The sequence below is a fragment of the Cibotium barometz genome, chromosome 33 (assembly GCF_041138505.1).
Source record: "Cibotium barometz isolate CiBa-2024 chromosome 33, ASM4113850v1, whole genome shotgun sequence".
Lineage (NCBI taxonomy): Eukaryota > Viridiplantae > Streptophyta > Polypodiopsida > Cyatheales > Cibotiaceae > Cibotium > Cibotium barometz.
In genome coordinates this window covers 11,743,685-11,762,515 of record NC_141078.1, presented here as the reverse complement: position 1 = coordinate 11,762,515, position 18,831 = coordinate 11,743,685, and positions in this window count along the sequence as shown.

Here is an 18,831-nt window from a genome sequence, read left to right as displayed (position 1 = left end):
TCTCTTGTCCGGATATCCGTGGGCGAGGCCCCGAGTGTGAGACCCCTACCCACGCATGATGTGCTACTTCCGCTGCTAGTACCCCGAATCCGTTGATCGGTGGGGAACAGGGATCTCACATTACTCTGGACAGAGGCAGATGGCTGAGCTGGAGTTCTTCTGGGGTTTCCTTGACTTGGGCGAGACGGACCTTGATTAGACTGGTATGAAGGGATTGGTCTCTGAATTCGGAGTCCTTGACTTCCATGTCCCCTTGACATGGCAGGAGTCGGGCAGTCTTTCAGTTGGTGACCTAAACCTTGGCATCCAAAACATCGGTTTTCACTTCTGAGTTCATCCTTTGGATCAAGAGTGGCCACCAATTCTTTGTATAGGAATTAGTCAAAAATAAGTGAATTCAATGTTTTTGGCTCTGGGGAGAAGTAGAGCAACAGTGCATAAAAACTATTTAGCTTTTACAAAGGGGGAGGATTCTATTTATAGGAAAAAGTGAGCCTCAAACTAAGCAAACTGATTCTAGAATTTTCTAGATCAGTTTGGTCAAATTTTGACTATTTTTGGGTCGGTTTAGCTTACTTTTTGGAACTAGACTTTAATTAGGAGAGAGGAGAGATGAAATATCTCATTTTATTGATTTAAAATGGAAAGCAATGATGAGAAAAAAGGCACCTCCTTCATGAGGGGGAATCCCCATTTTGAGGTGTCAAAAATCAGTTTTTTAACTATTTTCCTTGGTCCTTAGTCCACTCTTCATCTTATGTGAGTATTTACTCTTTTTTTTGGGGGGGTTTCTTTATTTCTTCAATTTATCTCCTCCCTACATTTGGATTAATCCCTCAATCAGAACCTTAATCTAAAATTCTCAGAAAATCTGGACCCTTAGACTAAGGCCTTTTGAGCAGATTATAATTTCTTTCTAATGCACCTTAGGAATTTCTTTTTAAAATTTTATTTCGAGAGAATTTAGTTTAATAAGAAAGGATATTTTTTCATCCAAGAATATCTAACTGAGTTACCTCTCTCTAGAACATTTTCTCTCTCTAGGCCAAAACAGGTAGAAACAAGATCTTTTATTATTCTGAAAAGATTTTTCCACTAACCCTCTTACCCCTGAGGAGATACTGGCACCTCACCCATCTCCACCCCACGACACTCTCAAGAGGTGTGACATCCTATCCCGCAAGATAATATTGAGGCATATTGGAATATTTGTCATCTGCACAGTACAAGGGTTTAATTCGAGCTAGCAACCCTTTTTTGAAGCCAAAGTTAATGTTTAAAGTCCTCATGTAGATAATTCCATTTGAGCCCATAAGACGAATCATGCCAGAGGCTTATTTCAAAAATCACTCCAACCAAACAACACAATCTGCCATACCCTCTCCGAGCTCCATGCCCTAAATTAGAAGAACTACTTCCATTAGCTGGAGAGGGTACATTATGGGCGAATGTGGCAAGGCACCCAAAGCTGGGAAACCCTCAGTTAGTTGATCTGCTGGAGATACGGATCGTTACATTCATGATCAGCTACTATTTTCAAAGGTGGAGGACAGCAAACCCTGTGCACATAAGAGGTGGCGTAGTGGCTACGCCACCATAGTCACCAATGAAGAGCACCCCCCCAGACTGGAAGACTTTGGCATACCTGGCAATTCCAAAATACAACCAAGTGTATATGGTTGCACCACCAACACTGCGGGTAGATCCTCTATACATGCCAGTTAAAAGAAGATGAACACCGCTGGAATTTCAAGAAGCGCAATTCACATGTTTGCTACAACTTTCCAATTTTCTTACTAGCAACATTTGTAAACATTAAGGAGAAAAGACAACAAATGCTGACATGGATAAGGGCATGGCACAAAATTCGAGACCCCGCAATCGTGGCTAGCATCAGATTTTTAAAATTGGTGGTGGTGCTGATAGACCAACCAAAGGATCCCTATGATGGGTATGAAGCAAAACACCTGAAGTTCCACATGAAACAAGGGCCATCCAACAAAGGTATCATGCTTTACTACCATTGAACTGCGATGTCTTCCAGGCTATAGTACTCCAAAAATACTACAACTCTCTCATACAGAGTTTTTTCAAATTCCTTTTGGAACACCCTCAAAAACGTGTTGCGAAACAAGGGAAAATTTCCCATGAAATTTTCTAGTCTTGAGACAATGATGGAAAATAGGTTTTAGGACCTCCTCTTCCATCTGGGATGTTATTGGCATGTACTTTTTTCAGCAAAATATCTCTAAGAGGTCGTTCATATGCATGTAGCGCCTAAGCTAATTAGGACAAATCGACACTTGTTTGACCCAACGAAGATTACGCCACGCTTCCTAAGGCTATAACTGGCTGTGGAAAAATCTAAAAAGCAAAAAAAAGTGCTTGCTTTTTAAAGAACAATTGATAGCGTCAGACATGGCCAACGATAAAGGGACTATGTGAGCCGACACTCTCACTGAACCCAATGGCTAATAGCTTCGAGCCATTGAGATCCATGCTGTAAATGCACTTCCTAATCCCATTTCCCATGTCAACAACAAGAGTGTCATCGGGTTTTGCACCCCCTATCACTTCAATCCTACTACTAGGCTTTGGTTCTTTACTTAACATGTCCACAAATCCCATAGGTACCAACACTTTCCAACCCCTAAATGCCCACACCTTAGATATACTGACTAGTATAGGAAGGGGGGTTGCCCAAGGACTGTGTGAGTCCCTACCCACAAGAGCACTCACATACGACCTCAATGACTCATACAAAAATACGATCGTATAGATTTTCACAATTATGGAAAAATACGATGGAACAAATGATCCTATTCAATTCATTCAAATGTTTGAACAGAGATGTGAAGCCTTTGGAAATCCCAACTACCCCACCAAGGTACATGCATTGAACCTATATGCTTAGTGGAAAATGCTAGTCGATGGTTCATCACAATGATGCCAACGATCAAGACCAACTTTAGAACCTTGAAAACATCCTTTATCCATGACTTTTCAAGACAAGGTGATTGGTGGAGTGCAACGAAAGAACTCTATTCAATTGAGAGTAAACCAAAAGAAACCATTAGAGACTTTATCTTTTGGATAAAACTCTTGTACTCATGATGTGGGTCATGGGAGAAACTAAACGGTTCTCAATTGAAGAGATGTTTCATGATGGGCTTAAATAATAACTTACACAACTTGATTCATTGTATCCAGTCAAAAACATTTGATCAATGTTGTAAAGAAGAAATATGTTTAGATGATAACATGATGGAAGATGATCATGCTATGAGATGTTCCTCATCTAAACCAAGTGAAGCAACGGCTAAAGAAAGATCGATCTCGAAATTGTCATTCCCTAAATTCTATGTAGTCTTGCTTAAAAGCCTTCAATCGACATCTCTAAGAGAGGATGAGCTCCTTCAAAACCAACCATCGTTAATGCCTCTACAAGTGAGGGGAAAAATGCCTTATGTTCAGTGTAATCACTACGACCATCACAATCCCCATTGTGCATATAAGGCACCTATTTTTCTGTACTGCATATATTGTAAATTCTTTGGTCATGATACTACAAAGTGTCCCACTTCATCAACAATTGACTCAAAACCTACATCTCTCATGCACCAAATAGAAATAGTCCAAAGGGTAGAAACTACTCTCAGGAAGTAGTTAATCGAACACTTCAATGTTTCTATTGTCGTGGACCGCACAAGGTGGTTGATTGCAGAGTTTGGAATACTTCCATGCCCATGATCACTAACACCTTGCAACCCCTATGTGAACAATGTGGCATTGATCACATGTTCCAAGATTTCCCAAGACGAGTTAGAATTGGAAGGAGCTAGAACTTCCAACATATCTTGCTGAAAAGATCGCTAGGATTCTAGTTGGATTAGAACTTTCCAATAAAATCACCACAGCTCAAGCACAAATTTATCCAACACGAGAACACAATCTAATGACCCTCGAGTTATGGGATTTGTTAGGTCAACCAACACTCACGTCTCATCCTGAAAGAATTCTCTTTACACAAGACTTGAACATCCCATGTTTGAACATAAAATGTATATTGAAACTAACCCCCTTACTTGCAAGTTTTTTGTGGTTAAGTATGTGTTGAAAGCAGATTTGATCTTGGGGCGTAAGTGGACTATTTCTACCCAAGCACCAATGTGATTTGCTAGCACGATAAGGTCATCATGATGGTCAAGAGCACAAACAATACCATACTCCAAGGAAGAGGATCCAACCTTAATGGATTTCTATGATGCTGAATGCAAAAAGATACAAGCCTCTTTCATGAAAACCTCTCTACACAATGACTTACCATTTGCATCAACGACAAACTCTGATAAAGCATCTACTTCTTCAACCCCATCCTCACCAATGAAGTTTGATACCAAAACCTCTCAATCAACAACTATTCCTAAAGACATTCGCCTTGCGCAAACATCTATCTCTAACAAGGACCTCAAAGGAAAAGCCCCAGAGCCTAAGCCTCTTCATCGACAAACCTCACCAAAGGAGACAACCACATGCTCAAAAGCCTCATCATCAACAACCACTCCACAAGAGACTCTAGACTCATCATCATCAAAAATACCCATGAGTCTCAAACCTGTAGCCTCAATGCTAAGTAATGTGGAGGGCTCATCGCAACCTTCCACTTCAACCAAAAAGAAAAATCCACCAAGACAACAAAAATCAAGGTATCTTAATGGTATCAAAATGTGGGTGGAGAAGAAGCTACTTGTAGCTCAAGGCTACTATGAATCTAATCAAATTCAGGTGCCGCCATAGTCAAAGCCTCTTCCTCAACACAGCACTCAGAGGCCAAAGAAAAATAAAAGTACTCCACAACACCGTCCACCTATGCAAGTTCCTCAATGCAAGTTCCTCAAAGCACTCCACCAAGTCAATAATTGTGGGTACCAAAAAAATTACTATAAGCACAAGGATACTACCAAAGTAATACCAAAGCTTGGATTCCCAAGCGCATCAAAAAGTCCCCTAAGCATGTTCAAAGAAACAAACATCAGCACCAAAGGCATCAACCCACCAATTTACAATGTTCATCAATGATGGGTGCATGTGCTCGTGCTTTAACAACAAGGATACTATGATGGTAATCCCATCATATGGTTGCCAAAATCGAACAAAGTGAAAACAGCCTCGCTATTGACTCTAACCCCAACACCTTCACCTAAAGTTTGACAAGAATGGAGACCTAAGAGACACCAAGCAAGTCACTCAACCACTCTCGTGCATTCAGCACCTACACAAGATCTTACCTACGGCCTCGAAAACATTTGAGACAAAAATTCAAGAATAAATTCCCACGTCTACAATGGAGACACTATGAGCGCATCAAAGACAAACTCACATTGCTCTTTTCACTCCTTTTGATGATTATGTATACGTTCCTCTGGATAATTTCCTCTCTTCTCTCCTATTACTAACATCTTTTAGTGTTCCCAGTAACACAAGTCACATGTAACCTTGCTTCCAAAACAAAGTGAGCAAAAAACCCAAAAAAAACTTGCTCACATAAATATAAAAAATGCAATCACTCGCAAAAAACCCCACCCCCCGACCCCGTTAGGAATTCCCAATAAACCACTAACCTTTTCATTCACTAATTAGCTTTTATTATTCCTTCTAGATCAATAAAGACCAATCAAGGTTGCTCAATATCAAAGTCATCTACAAGCTTGTCGATTCTCCCCACACAAAAGTCTTCAATGCGATCACAAGAACACAATTGCCAACCATGAGGAAGGGGAGAATGTTAACCCATTCATAGGGTTAATAAGAGCTACAACCATTATCTTACATCAAGGAGTCAAGGTAGATACACCAAAAGGTCATACATTCAACATATAAAGTAATGTTGCTAAAGCTACAACTTGGACGAGCGCCCGTAATGGTCCGATGGAATACTTAAGGCGACTCCCGCTTCAAGAGCGTGTGATAGCAAGTTAGGATAAAGTCCCACAAGTGATGTACTTCATGGATATACTATGAGAGTAGTCATTGTAATAGCAATGGGTCTCTTATGAGCCTAAAGTGCCCGACCGACCAAAGTTTAAGTGAGTGTGAACACTTATGGCCATGTATATAAGTGGATTTTGCTCATAATACAACAGACTCTCCCATTGTGCAACTAAGTATTTCTCTTGCTAATCCTCTTGCTAATATCTCTCTCTAATGCATGCTAGTGAGTGTGTGTGAGTGAAGTGAGGTAAGAGGAGGGACGAGCACACATAGTGCAACGCAGTGATGTGACAACGCTCGCACGGGGAGGTGCGGTGGAATTTCTTCTCAAGTAGTTGTAGAGCTTAGAGACCTCAAAGGTTACGAGCTCGTTCATTGGAAATATCCTCACGATAATTGCGGCTCACCAGGTAATCTCTTGTTGGATGTTTTTCAAGGGGGGTTAGGGTGATCCATAACATCAGCATAGGATCAAATACATCAAATGTATAAGTTATAATTTGGGACAGCCCTTGTGAATCTATCCTCTCATAATGATGTTTGTTTCATCTTACCCAAAATGCACCTCTCACACATATGTTTGACAAGGGCCTCAAGCTTTGGCAACTTTGACACCATATCTTCCCTTTTAAGGCATAATAAAAAATACCAAAGAGGGCATGCCATAACTCTACATCACTCATAGCACGCATGGTAGTACTAAACAAACATTATGTGCCAATATCTCATACCTATCCAACCTATAAAGCCTATGGCTTAGATTATCAGATACCATTGTGATGTTTCCATCATAGTGATATCCAACCTGTAAAGCCTATAGCTTAGAGTAAGGGATACCATTGTGATGTCTCCATCATAGTGATATCCAACTTCTAAAGCTCATGGCTTCTTAGAGTGATGTCTCCATTACTCCGATCATGAATTGTACAAGTGTCATCAATAAATCTAGACACTAGGTCTACCCTAGAAATGGCAAAGATTGACATCAAGTTCTTTTTAATGCCTAGCATTAACTAGAGTTGTGGGAGAGTGATTGTCTCACCATTTACAACATAATGAGAGAACAACTTACCGACTCCTTTCACTGGAAAATTAGGAGTTGTTTGCACATGTGACTATGCCTCCTTGAGGAGAAGGATCAAGGGAAGAAATCAAATCACACTAAGAAGTAATGTGATGATTGCCAAAAATAGCTCCAATTCCTCTTCAACACCATTCATCGACTCTCTTAATAAAGGCTTAAAAGTGTCATTCTTCTCATCTTCTCCCTTTATGTAAGATTCGTGTCCCCACCGCGCAACGAATTCAAGGGTGATAGCAGCAGAAGTAGCACTTCTTGCACGAGGTAGAGTCCCACACTCGGGGCCTCGCCCACGGATATCCGAACAAGAGACTAATCCATCGGTTCTTCTAAATCCGAATCCGGAAAAACTTCCCTTGCCCAGAAAGCACGGGTGATTCCTCCAGGATAACTTTTCTCTAACATAGTCAAAAGCCTGAACTAACTTAACTGATCTCATCAAACCCGTAAGTCCCATAGTCAAATCAGGGAAAAGATTGTAATTGGATCATATAGACCAATGCTTTTTTCCTCATTGAGAGGCACAGCCGTTGATTCTTTTCCATAGAACAATTTTTATCTAGGATTTACCTCATCTATCGTACTATACAGAAATTGAGTCTCGTTTTACCGATCCATTAGTCTACCCTAACCCCATCAAGTCCCATGGGTTAGCCGACCACCCAACCGCTGTAGTGATGGGATCCAATTAGGAATTTGGTTAGGTTTTGTCCCGGGTACCAGGTAAAAGAAGTCCCCATACCCCCTAGCCGGATATTCATGCAAACATAAAACTAGTCACACCGCTTACACACCCAATATGAACTTGCCATTTTCACAGATTCAACAATCTTTAAAACAATCATTTAATGAAACCATAGTGTCACTGATCATAATCCTTTAATTATCCAGTTGAATCCTTATTTCCAATCATCAGTGTACCTATGGCATCATTGGCAACCAGAATGCTCACCACCTGTTCACTCAGGGGCCTTTTCGATAGTTCCTAGCTCATAGTAACCGGCAATATATTCACATATCAAAATGGAATCTCCGTTGAAGATCAGCAAGATCAACTAACGGATCCTTATAAAAGAGCCATGGACTCATCCGTTGAGGACCAGCAAGGTCAACCAACCAGATCCATGCCCAAATTTAGAAAACAACTCTTACTCCTTGTTCCAAAATCTTCCCCGACGTACGTGTGGGTATCTTTAGCGACTAAGAAACCGAGCACCGTATGGTCAGCACCCTCTAGGATCCTTCGCAGGTCACCTAGCGCTTCACTCATAGGCCGCTTCCTTGGTCCCTCATCCAGTGTACCGAAAGCTCACCATTTAAATCAAACCAAGACTGGTCAAGACCTCGGCCGCGACCTTGCTACACGAGACGTCCTCCGATGACTCTCCGTCAGCAGATGCAACTTTAACAGATAGGTCTCCACGACCTCATTCACAAGACGGTCAAAATGCTTCCCTAACATTCTTGACATAAAACAGTCATTTAAAAACAGATTTCACATACAAATACAGTTCCAACAATATTTCCATCTTTTCTCATTACTCCACATCCTTTCACATTAGTCCCCATCTTTTCTCATCTTCCCACAATTTTATTTTCTTCATCGATCCCTATCACATCACATCATTCCCACATCAAATCACATCTAATCGCATCATCCACACATCAGTCCACATCATCCATACATCCATCCACATCATCCACATCAATCCATATTATCCATACATCCATCCACATCAATCCACATCACTCATACATCCATCTACATCAATCCACATTATCCACACATCAATCCACATCATCCATACATCCATCTACATCAATCCACATTATCCACATAATCTATACATCCATATACATCAATCCACATTATCCACTCATTAATCCACATCATCCATACATCCATCTACATCAATCCACATTATCCACACATCGATCCACATCATCCATACATCCATCTACATCAATCCACATTATTCACACATCGATCCACATCATCCATACATCCATATACATCAATCCACATTATCCACACATTAGTTCACATCATCCATACATCCATCTACATCAATCCACATTATCCACACATCGATCCACATCATCCATACATCCATCTACATCAATCCACATTATCCACACATCAATCCACTTTCATTTCATAAGTATTCCCATTCTCTTCTAATCACATCTTTTTCTATCTCATCACTAATTTCCTCATTTATCCTCATCAGATCTCATCCACTTACATCTACCCATATATCTCATCCACTTGCATCTACCCATATATCTTATCACTTCACATACATTAACATCTATCCAGTTTACATCGCATCTTATCACATTCATTTCACATCACATCTCATTCATTCACATCCCGATTCACAAGCTAACACATTCATTTACGTCCCTTCTCATTCATTCACATCTCGATTCACATCACATCACATCTATTCACATCCCTTATAATTCATTCACATCCCGATTCACATGCTATAACATTCATTCACATTTATTCACATCCCTTATCATTCACATCCCGATTCACATGCTATAACATTCATTGACATCCTATATCATTCATTCACATCCCGATTCACATGCTAACACATTCATTCACATCCTATATCATTCATTCACACATCACATCTCATCACGTCTATTTACCTCTCATCTTCATCACATCTATTCTCATCACATCCATTCTCTATTCATTCCCATCTATCTGATTCGCATCCCATCTCATCACACCTATTTACCTCTCATTCTCATCACTTCTATTCCCATCACATCCATTCTCTATTCATTCTCATCTATCTGATTCATATCACATATCATCACATCTATCTACCCCTCATTCTCATTACTTCTATTCTCATCACATCCATTCTCTATTCATTCTCATCTATCTGATTCATATCACATATCATCACACCTATTTACCTCTCATTCTCATCACATCCATTTATAGAATGTAAGAGAATTCTTATTTTTGATATAAAGATTCTTTACACATCTATTTATGCATAAGAACAACTTTAGTGGAAAATAACACTTTTATAAAAATTCGTTTTGAAATAAAAATAAATTTCTTTATGCATCTTTCTATGCATAAAATTAAAATTGATGAGAATAAATCTTTTAAAATAAAAATAAATTTCTTTAGGCATCTTTCTATGCATAAAATCAAAATTGATGAGAATAACTCTTTTGAAACAAAAATAAATTTCTTTATTCCTCTTTCTATCTATAAAATCAAAATTGATGATAATAACTCTTTTGAAATAAAAAACAAATATCTTTATGCCTCTTTCTATGCATAAAAACAAAATTGATGAGAATAACTCTTTTGAAATAAAAAATAAAAATCTTTATGCCTCTTTTTATGCATAAAATCAAAATTGATGAGAATAACTTTTTGAAATAAAAAATAAATTTCTTTATGCCTCTTTCTATGCATAAAATCAAAATTGATGAGAATAACTCTTTTGAAATAAAAATAAATTTCTTTATGCATCTCTCTATGAATAAAATCAAAATTGATGAGAATAACTCTTTTGAAATAAAAATAAATTTCTTTATGCATCTTTCTATGCATAAAAATCAAAATTGATGAGAATAACTCTTTTGAAATAAAAATAAATTTTTTTATGCATTTTTCTATGAATAGAATCAAAATTGATGAGAATAACTCTTTTGAAATAAAAATAAATTTCTTTATGCATCTTTCTATGCATAAAATCAAAATTTGATGAAATTAACGCTTTTATAATTAAAAAAATTCTTTTATGCATCTATTTATGTATAAATTCAATTTTAATGAAAGTAACACTTTTATAATTAAAAAAATCTTTTATGCATAAAAATCAAGTTCGATGAAAGTAACACTTTTATAATCGCAACATTCCCAATATGCATCTTTCTATGCATAGAAATTAATTTTAATGGAAATAACACTTTTATAATAAAAATATTTCTACTATGCATTTTCTATGCCTAGAATGAAAATAACACTTTTAGAATACACAAATGGTGGGGATTACTCTTTTTGAATAATAAAAGATAAAACTTATTTCATAAATTTTAAGAAAATTTTGGCATAACCTCCTTTGTATGGCTGACCATTTTTCAAATTTTCCTATCCTGAAGTTACTTAAAAATTATCCCCAAATTAAAGCATTCTAAACTAATCAAATTCCACTTTTAAAAGAGAAATAATATGAAAAGTTTAATTCCAACAATTAGATTACTTATCTAGGATAAAGAGAGGCTGAATTTAAGAAAGAAGAGAGGGGGAAAGCCTTTCCAACAAGGCATAGCATTATTTTACATTAATTAGAAAACCATTAAAAGGAATAAGAAAAAGTAGGATTTCTAGCTTACATGAATTTCTGGGAGCTTTCCTTTGGCTTGATGGTTTGAGGGATCTACTATTGTTTGCAACAAGAGTGGCACCAATTCTTTAGAAAAGAGAATGGTCAAAAACTAATGAATTATTAATAAATTCATAGTTTTTGGCTCTGGGGAGGAGTAGAGTAACAGTGCATAAAACACTATTAACCATTTACAAAGGGGGAGGCTTCATTTATAGGAAAAAGTGAGCCTCTAACCAAGTAAACTGATTTTAGAATTTTCCAGATCAGTTTGGTCAATTTTTGACCATTTTTAGGTCAGTTTAGCTTACTTTTTGGATCTAGTTGAAGCAGGAGAGAGGAGAGATAAAAATATCTCATTATTTGTGAGTTTAAAACTCAACCACACATGTGAAATAGGAGCCTCCTTCATGAGGGGAATTCCCCTACACTGAGGTGTCAAAAATGCATCATTTCTCTAAATATCTCTTCTTTTTTTAACTAATATCCTTGTCCTTAGTCAACTCTTCATCTTATGTGAGTATTTACTCATTTTTGGGGGGGGATTTTCTTTATTTCTTCAATTTCTCTACTTCCTACATTTGGATGAATCTGATTGCTCCCTTAGAACCTTAATTTAAATTTTTTCAAAAATCTGGACCCTTAGGATAAGGCCTTTTGAACGGATTATAATTGATTTCTAATGCACCTTCTGAAAAATTTTTTGATTTCTATTTCGGGGGAATTTATTTTAATAAGAAGATATATTTTTCCATCCAAAAATATCTAAAAATTGAATAATCTCTCTCTAGAATATTTTCTCTCTCTAGGCCAAAACAGGATCTTTCTTTTATTTCAGAGAGGGGAATAATTATAGGATTAGAAGGGAAGGCTCTTACACTTGCACACCTCAAAAGTCGGAGGGAGGAATCTTACACTTTAGAATAAAAATTCCTCTTTAACACCTTTCCTATACTCTTTCTACAAAGACTTCAAAGTGTCATTCTTCTCATCTTCTCCCTTTAATTTACATTATTTGATCATTTGACTAGGTTTGTCATACTAGAAATTCTTTGCATTTTATTTCTTCTTCTTCTATTTATGAAGTATTATGGTTATACTTGTTTTCAACCCGTTTCATGAAGTATTATGGTTATACTTGTTTTCAACCCATTTCATGAAGTATTATGGTTATACTTGTTTTCTGAAGTATTATGGTTATACTTGTTTTCAACCCCTTTCCTTTCTTTACATTTTTGGAGAATGCAATCACTACTATCTCTGGCTTTAAAATGAATCTCCTCCTCTCCACCAGCATTGCATCAAAACTCTGTAAAATAAGAGGGGGATTTCACACCATGTTTAAATGAGGTCACCAAATTGTTATACTTTATCATACTTTAGGATAATTGGTAATGGTTATAATCTAGGATATACTTGGGCTGGGATTTTTGTATGGCTTATAGATAGCTAGTGGATTTGACTATGTAAAACTTTTGGGAACCTACATCACTAGTCTTGGCCATCTGATAAAAAATGAATGACACTTCATTAAAATATAACAAATCATAAAAATATATTAATATTTCTACCATAATTAACTATATTATTATTTACACTTAAATATATACTTATATTTATATTTAGGTGTATGCTTACTTATACTTATCTTTATTTTCTTACATATTAAAGGGTTTGAAACACAATAGAATTAAAAAACCACAACACTTTATGAAAATGAAGAAAAATTAAATTTACAACACTTTTAGAGAAAAAACTTCTTATATTCACTTGGAAGAATAAGAATGACATTGACGCCACAATCTCAAGTATGTGTGGAGTAATACACTACTTCATGTTTTGCAATGTTCACTTCGAGTTCCAACCTTCCTATCATCCAACATAAAATATAAATTACAAGGGGGATTATTGGACATAAGTTGGATTTCCTGCCTCACAAATCTAAGGGGCCAGTGACTCTCTACATTAACGCTAAAAGGGTCATGACCCTCCCAAAGAATAACCACATCAATGAGTGCTGAATGCATGCCATCTCGCATGTCTTGGTCCAAGCTGAGCCACCCCCCTCAGAAGTCGCCACCTCCTATACTTCAAGCGAATGCACAAAGTTTGTGTTGCAATGAAGTACTTGTCATAAAAAACAAACAACAACCAACATAAAAACATAAAATCAACAATCAACAATCAACAATCAATGTCTTGCAATGAATTACTTATGAATAAAAACCATCAACAATCAATGTCTTGCAATGAATTACTTATGAATAAAAACCATCAACAATCAATAGAAGTGCAATCTTACCTAAAGGTAACATCTAGCACAATAATTCTGCACTCAATGATATCATCGTGGTGGTGAGTTCTCTTGAGATGCCATGACTCACTCACAGTAAGTGAGTCATCCAATCCTCAGATGGGCACTTGCATTGATAAGTAATCTTAGTTTTCTTAACTACTTCATAGGATCCAAACAAATGAGCAAACAAACCAAATGTTACAAACCAACTTAGATGCACATCTCTAGAGCGTGTGTGAATGGTTTCATGGTAACATGAACATCAGTTTTTATCTTTACCCTACATGCTTTTGACATCTCTAATCTATAAATATAAGTTTAAAAATAGATATAACTTTAAATATATATTGAAGTGCAAATAATAATATTAGTAACTATGCAAATAATATAATATAATAATAATAATAATATAATGTAACGTGGAATAAAAATATGATTTTTTATTTATAATATCTTAATGAAGTGTCCTTTATTTTGTAGAGTATAAACATAAGGTATAAAAATAAATATAAGTTTATAGATATTTGTAAGTAATATAATAAACACAAGTATCAATTTATTAAAAATATTATAAATTTAATAAGTATAAATATGAGTATAAGTTATAGATCAAATTCATTTATACTGTCTATTCTCTAGCTCTCCCTTTGTGTGCTAGCTCTCCCCACTACTACCCATCATGGCCGCCTCCCCTGCTTTCACTGCGTGGATTAGCAGCACGTGCTATGCTCACCTTGGGGACTAGATCTACCCTAGGTTTTGCAAGAGTTTACACCTTGAGGTTGTCATCTCCACCTTAGACCCAAACTCCACCTTGCTAGCTGCATTTTGCGATGCAATCGGCGACTTCACCTAATCTATCCAAATTCCACCTTGAGTTGGATTCCTTTGGAGTTCCTCTTAACATGAAGATGGATCCAACCACAAGAAGGTGGTGAACAGAGATCTAGCTCATGTCGGACAAGATTTCTGCACTACCGCTGTCCTAACCTCGTATGAAGAGCACATCCCACTCGATCTCATTGAGCGGGATATTGCTTTTTCTATTTACATCTTGAACTCTGATGTTCAAGAGCCAGAGGATGATGACATCCAAGATCTCCCTCTAGTGGAATACATAGATAAAGAGACAGAGGAGACCACTCTAGACCCTATCATTGAGGCCGCAGAGAGCTCTTGTATGGCGCTTACATCCATCCAGTTTGATGAAACCCAAAGTCACGGCCCACCACTAGCTTCATTGAGTGCTATCACCATGGAAGGGGTGGAGTACATTCCTTTGACCACACTAGTCACGTGTTGGAGCACCACATTGTCGTGTCCTTTCAATCCATTGTTTCTTCCCATTCTTACCTTTCTTTTTGGATTGCATGCAATATAATCAACGAAACTCAGTTTGCTGAATTTGAAACACCAAACATACATTTCAATGTTTTCAAATCACCAAGATGCCATTCTACCTTGTATTCACAAAAATCCATCGATATGCAAAACTTCACCATTATTTTGCCATCGTATAATATTTGGTATCTCTGCTAAGTTCAAAAAAATCTTAAGTACTTCATGGTCCTCCTTTGGTACCTCAAGTGCAGCAAGCCACCATATTTCATTCTCCGATTGCACACTAAAATATTTTTGAATTGATGCTGGGATCCAACGCCCTATTCATTAGTGTCAAGCTAACTGCACGTTCAAGCTTTTGGCCCTTAACGACTTCACTCTCATCAAGCTTTGAAACAAATTGAAGTTTACCTCTGCACTCTTTGATAGACATATTGTAGAACTTTACCATTGCTTCTTAAATCTTGCATACATTCAATACAAAGTTATTGTCTACATGAAATTTAAAGGGTACTTCCTTTGATCCAGACTTAAGCATCTGTGTATGTTGCAAATTCATTAGCACTACAAGACAATGCTGCCATACACGTGTTTCATACATGCGATAAATTACGGGTGCGTGTATGGTCGTGCATGTATTTGAATAGTATCGGGCGTGTGTATTTTGGCATTTAAATTCGCGTGTATATTGGCATCTACCAGCGCGTGTATAAGCGCGTGTATATACACGCAATTATACACACATTAATACACGCATCAATACATGCTTTATTAAGAAAAACTAAATTCCTTTACAAAATTAAAAACTATTTTCTTTAAACCATCTCATAATACATTACAGTATATATCATTACACAATCCCACTACATGCATTTACAACAATGAAATATATTCAAAAATAAATCATGAGATGATAATTAAAAGACAACACATACAATAGAAATGTCATCAATTTAGAACGATACAGTGACGGATCGATCTCATCTTCAATAAGATCCATCCTTGCCAAACGATCAACATCAATATCCATTTGATCAATTTGTAAGGCTACGATTAAATTTATTCCACTATCAATATTCTGTCCATTGATAATGGTATCGATGTCCTGATCATCCTCATCAACATCACCATCATCCTCAATGGTAGGGTCATTCTCATGATCATAAGAAATGGAACGCTCATCCTCATTATCATGATCATCTCTTATTTCTTGATCGTCGATCATAACATCTTCATTGGCATGTTCGACATCATCTTCATTGCGGCTTGTTACATCCTCCATATGCTCCATATCAGTGAATGTATTATACATCACTTTGGAATGTGGTGCAATAGGGATGACGTACCACCATTTAATGTCATGCACCATTGGTAGATAGATAACCTACTCAAATACACATACTGCAGTAATTAATTAGCATATCAAAAGTCAAGGGGTACGCGAGCTTAGATATATATGTACATGAAACACAGTAGTAAAAAAATGCATACCTGCTCACATTGTTGTGGCAATACGAGCCTATCTTTCTTTGTTTGCTAAAACTTTGTAGAGTTAATAGTTACATAGCCACTTGCATGGCGTTTTATCGTTGCATTAGGCCCTTTTTCCACCATGTTCATTTGCCATTTGACATCCAAAACATACACAAAGAAGCGACGAAAGTCAAGCCTAAATATGTCTTGGATTGTGCCACAATAATCATCCATTTTTCCATTAGCTCCCTCAAAGCTACTCATGACACCGTAATCTTGTGTATTCCTCTTTTCATCAATTCTTTGTGTTCGAAAATGCTTGCCTTCACACCATATAGCATTGAACATAGTGCACTGGACCAAAATAGAAGCAATATTTGTGTAAGCAATGTGAATAAATATTAAAAGCAGATCACTTACAACTAATGTAAAACATTAGTTCTATGTACCTTTAACATGCATCCTCGTGAATACTCCCATTCTTCCGCCCGTGATATGCAGCCCCTTGTCGCTCTCTGCTCTCTCCATTTCCTCATGCAACCAATCAACATGGATATCATTCGGAAGTGTTGCTAGATGCTTAGGGTACCTCTTACGAGAGCCATGTTGCCTCCGAAAGAGAGCTCTTTTTGCTTTCCTTTTTATCTTTACATCCTCATATCTTGTAACCCATCTGCTCATCACATCACTATTAAGGATGCAAGTGAAATTGAGATCATCAATCAATGTTCTGTCAATTACTTTATTCTTTCCTTTTCCTTGAGGCACAATAGAGGTCATCCTCAAGTCCTCTTCCTTGCTCCATAGTCGTGGCAAAGAGCACCTGACCAAGAAATTTTGAAATATATACTAGAGACTCTTGTATCAACCAACCCTCGGCCATGCTTTGCCTCACAAAGTCTTTTAAGGTCTTCATGAAGCGCTCTAGGAAGAACATCCAATGTGCATGCACAGTGCCACATAAAGCGATTTCGTCCACTAAATGCACAATGAGATGTAGTTGACTTGTGAGAATGGTTCACGGAAAAGTCTCCTCTACCAAACAAACCACCTCCACTGCCATAACACGCGTATCATCCAACGTGGCTGGATCAATTGCTTTGGAACTAACATATTTGAAAAATAAATAAATAGTACGTTATACCTCATGCACGTTCATTTTGCAGCAAGGTATAATGAAGGGTGATTTGACATGGGTTTTACATACCTCACAAGCTCGCCCATCTTATAAATACATTTTTTCAAACTCTTATTTGCACAATGGTGGATGCTAGTATAGGTAGTATGAACTACGCACATAAGAGCACATGTATGTATGGTTTATGGCATTACAAAATTTAATTTCAACGTACAAGACTTAGAAAACACTTACTTGGAGCATCTTGTGCCAATCGTGGGACTTCAACCCATATAGTTGCTCAACACCTCTTTTCTTAGTGGTTGTAAAAGGCTCCCTTCAATGATCTCATGCATCCAGTGGGAGTATGCAAAGTGGTGATGGCCTGCTTTACCTGCTTCTCCTCTTTCTTTGATATAATCCATGGTGCAGGCGGAAGACGACCGTGCCCACCCTCCTCTCGTGGTGGCCAAGCTTGACACATACGTCCTGCGACCCACAAGTCCTCACGTACGCTAACATTGTCTCGTTTACCAATAACATGTTCCCAAATACCAGATCCCACATTCTTGAAGATGTGCATGGGATCAAGAAAATGGTTGATCTTAAGATGGGTCCATTATGGTAGCTGAAAAAAAATGGAGTACCTACACAAGGGATTGCTCTATGTGACGTTTAATCCAATTAGAGACTACACAAAACAAGATTGAAAAACATTACTATACCTGTTCATGCCATCTGGAGGAAGAATATTTGTAGACTCCCAAATACGCTTCCATTATGAAGTGTTTGTGGAGGAATGTTACTCTTACTAGCAACATATTTAGGATGATCTGAGGAGAGAAATCGATGATGATTATCGAATATGGTCTTACACAAACCGTCAGCATACTCATGTACTAACGAAGGGCCACAAACAGGACATGCATGTTTACCCGATGTTTTCAAACCTGTTAAAATATAAATAAAAGTTAGAATAATAAAGTGAATATTTATAATTAATATAGCCAATAGTATTAGAGTAGGGAGGTAATTAGAATTCTAACCAGAACAATCACTGTATCCTCGAAAGTCATGCATTGTCCATATCAACACTGCTTTTAAGTCGAAGTGTCGAGAGGAGGGAGGCCTACTAATGTCCACCACCGCAACACCTCTCCAT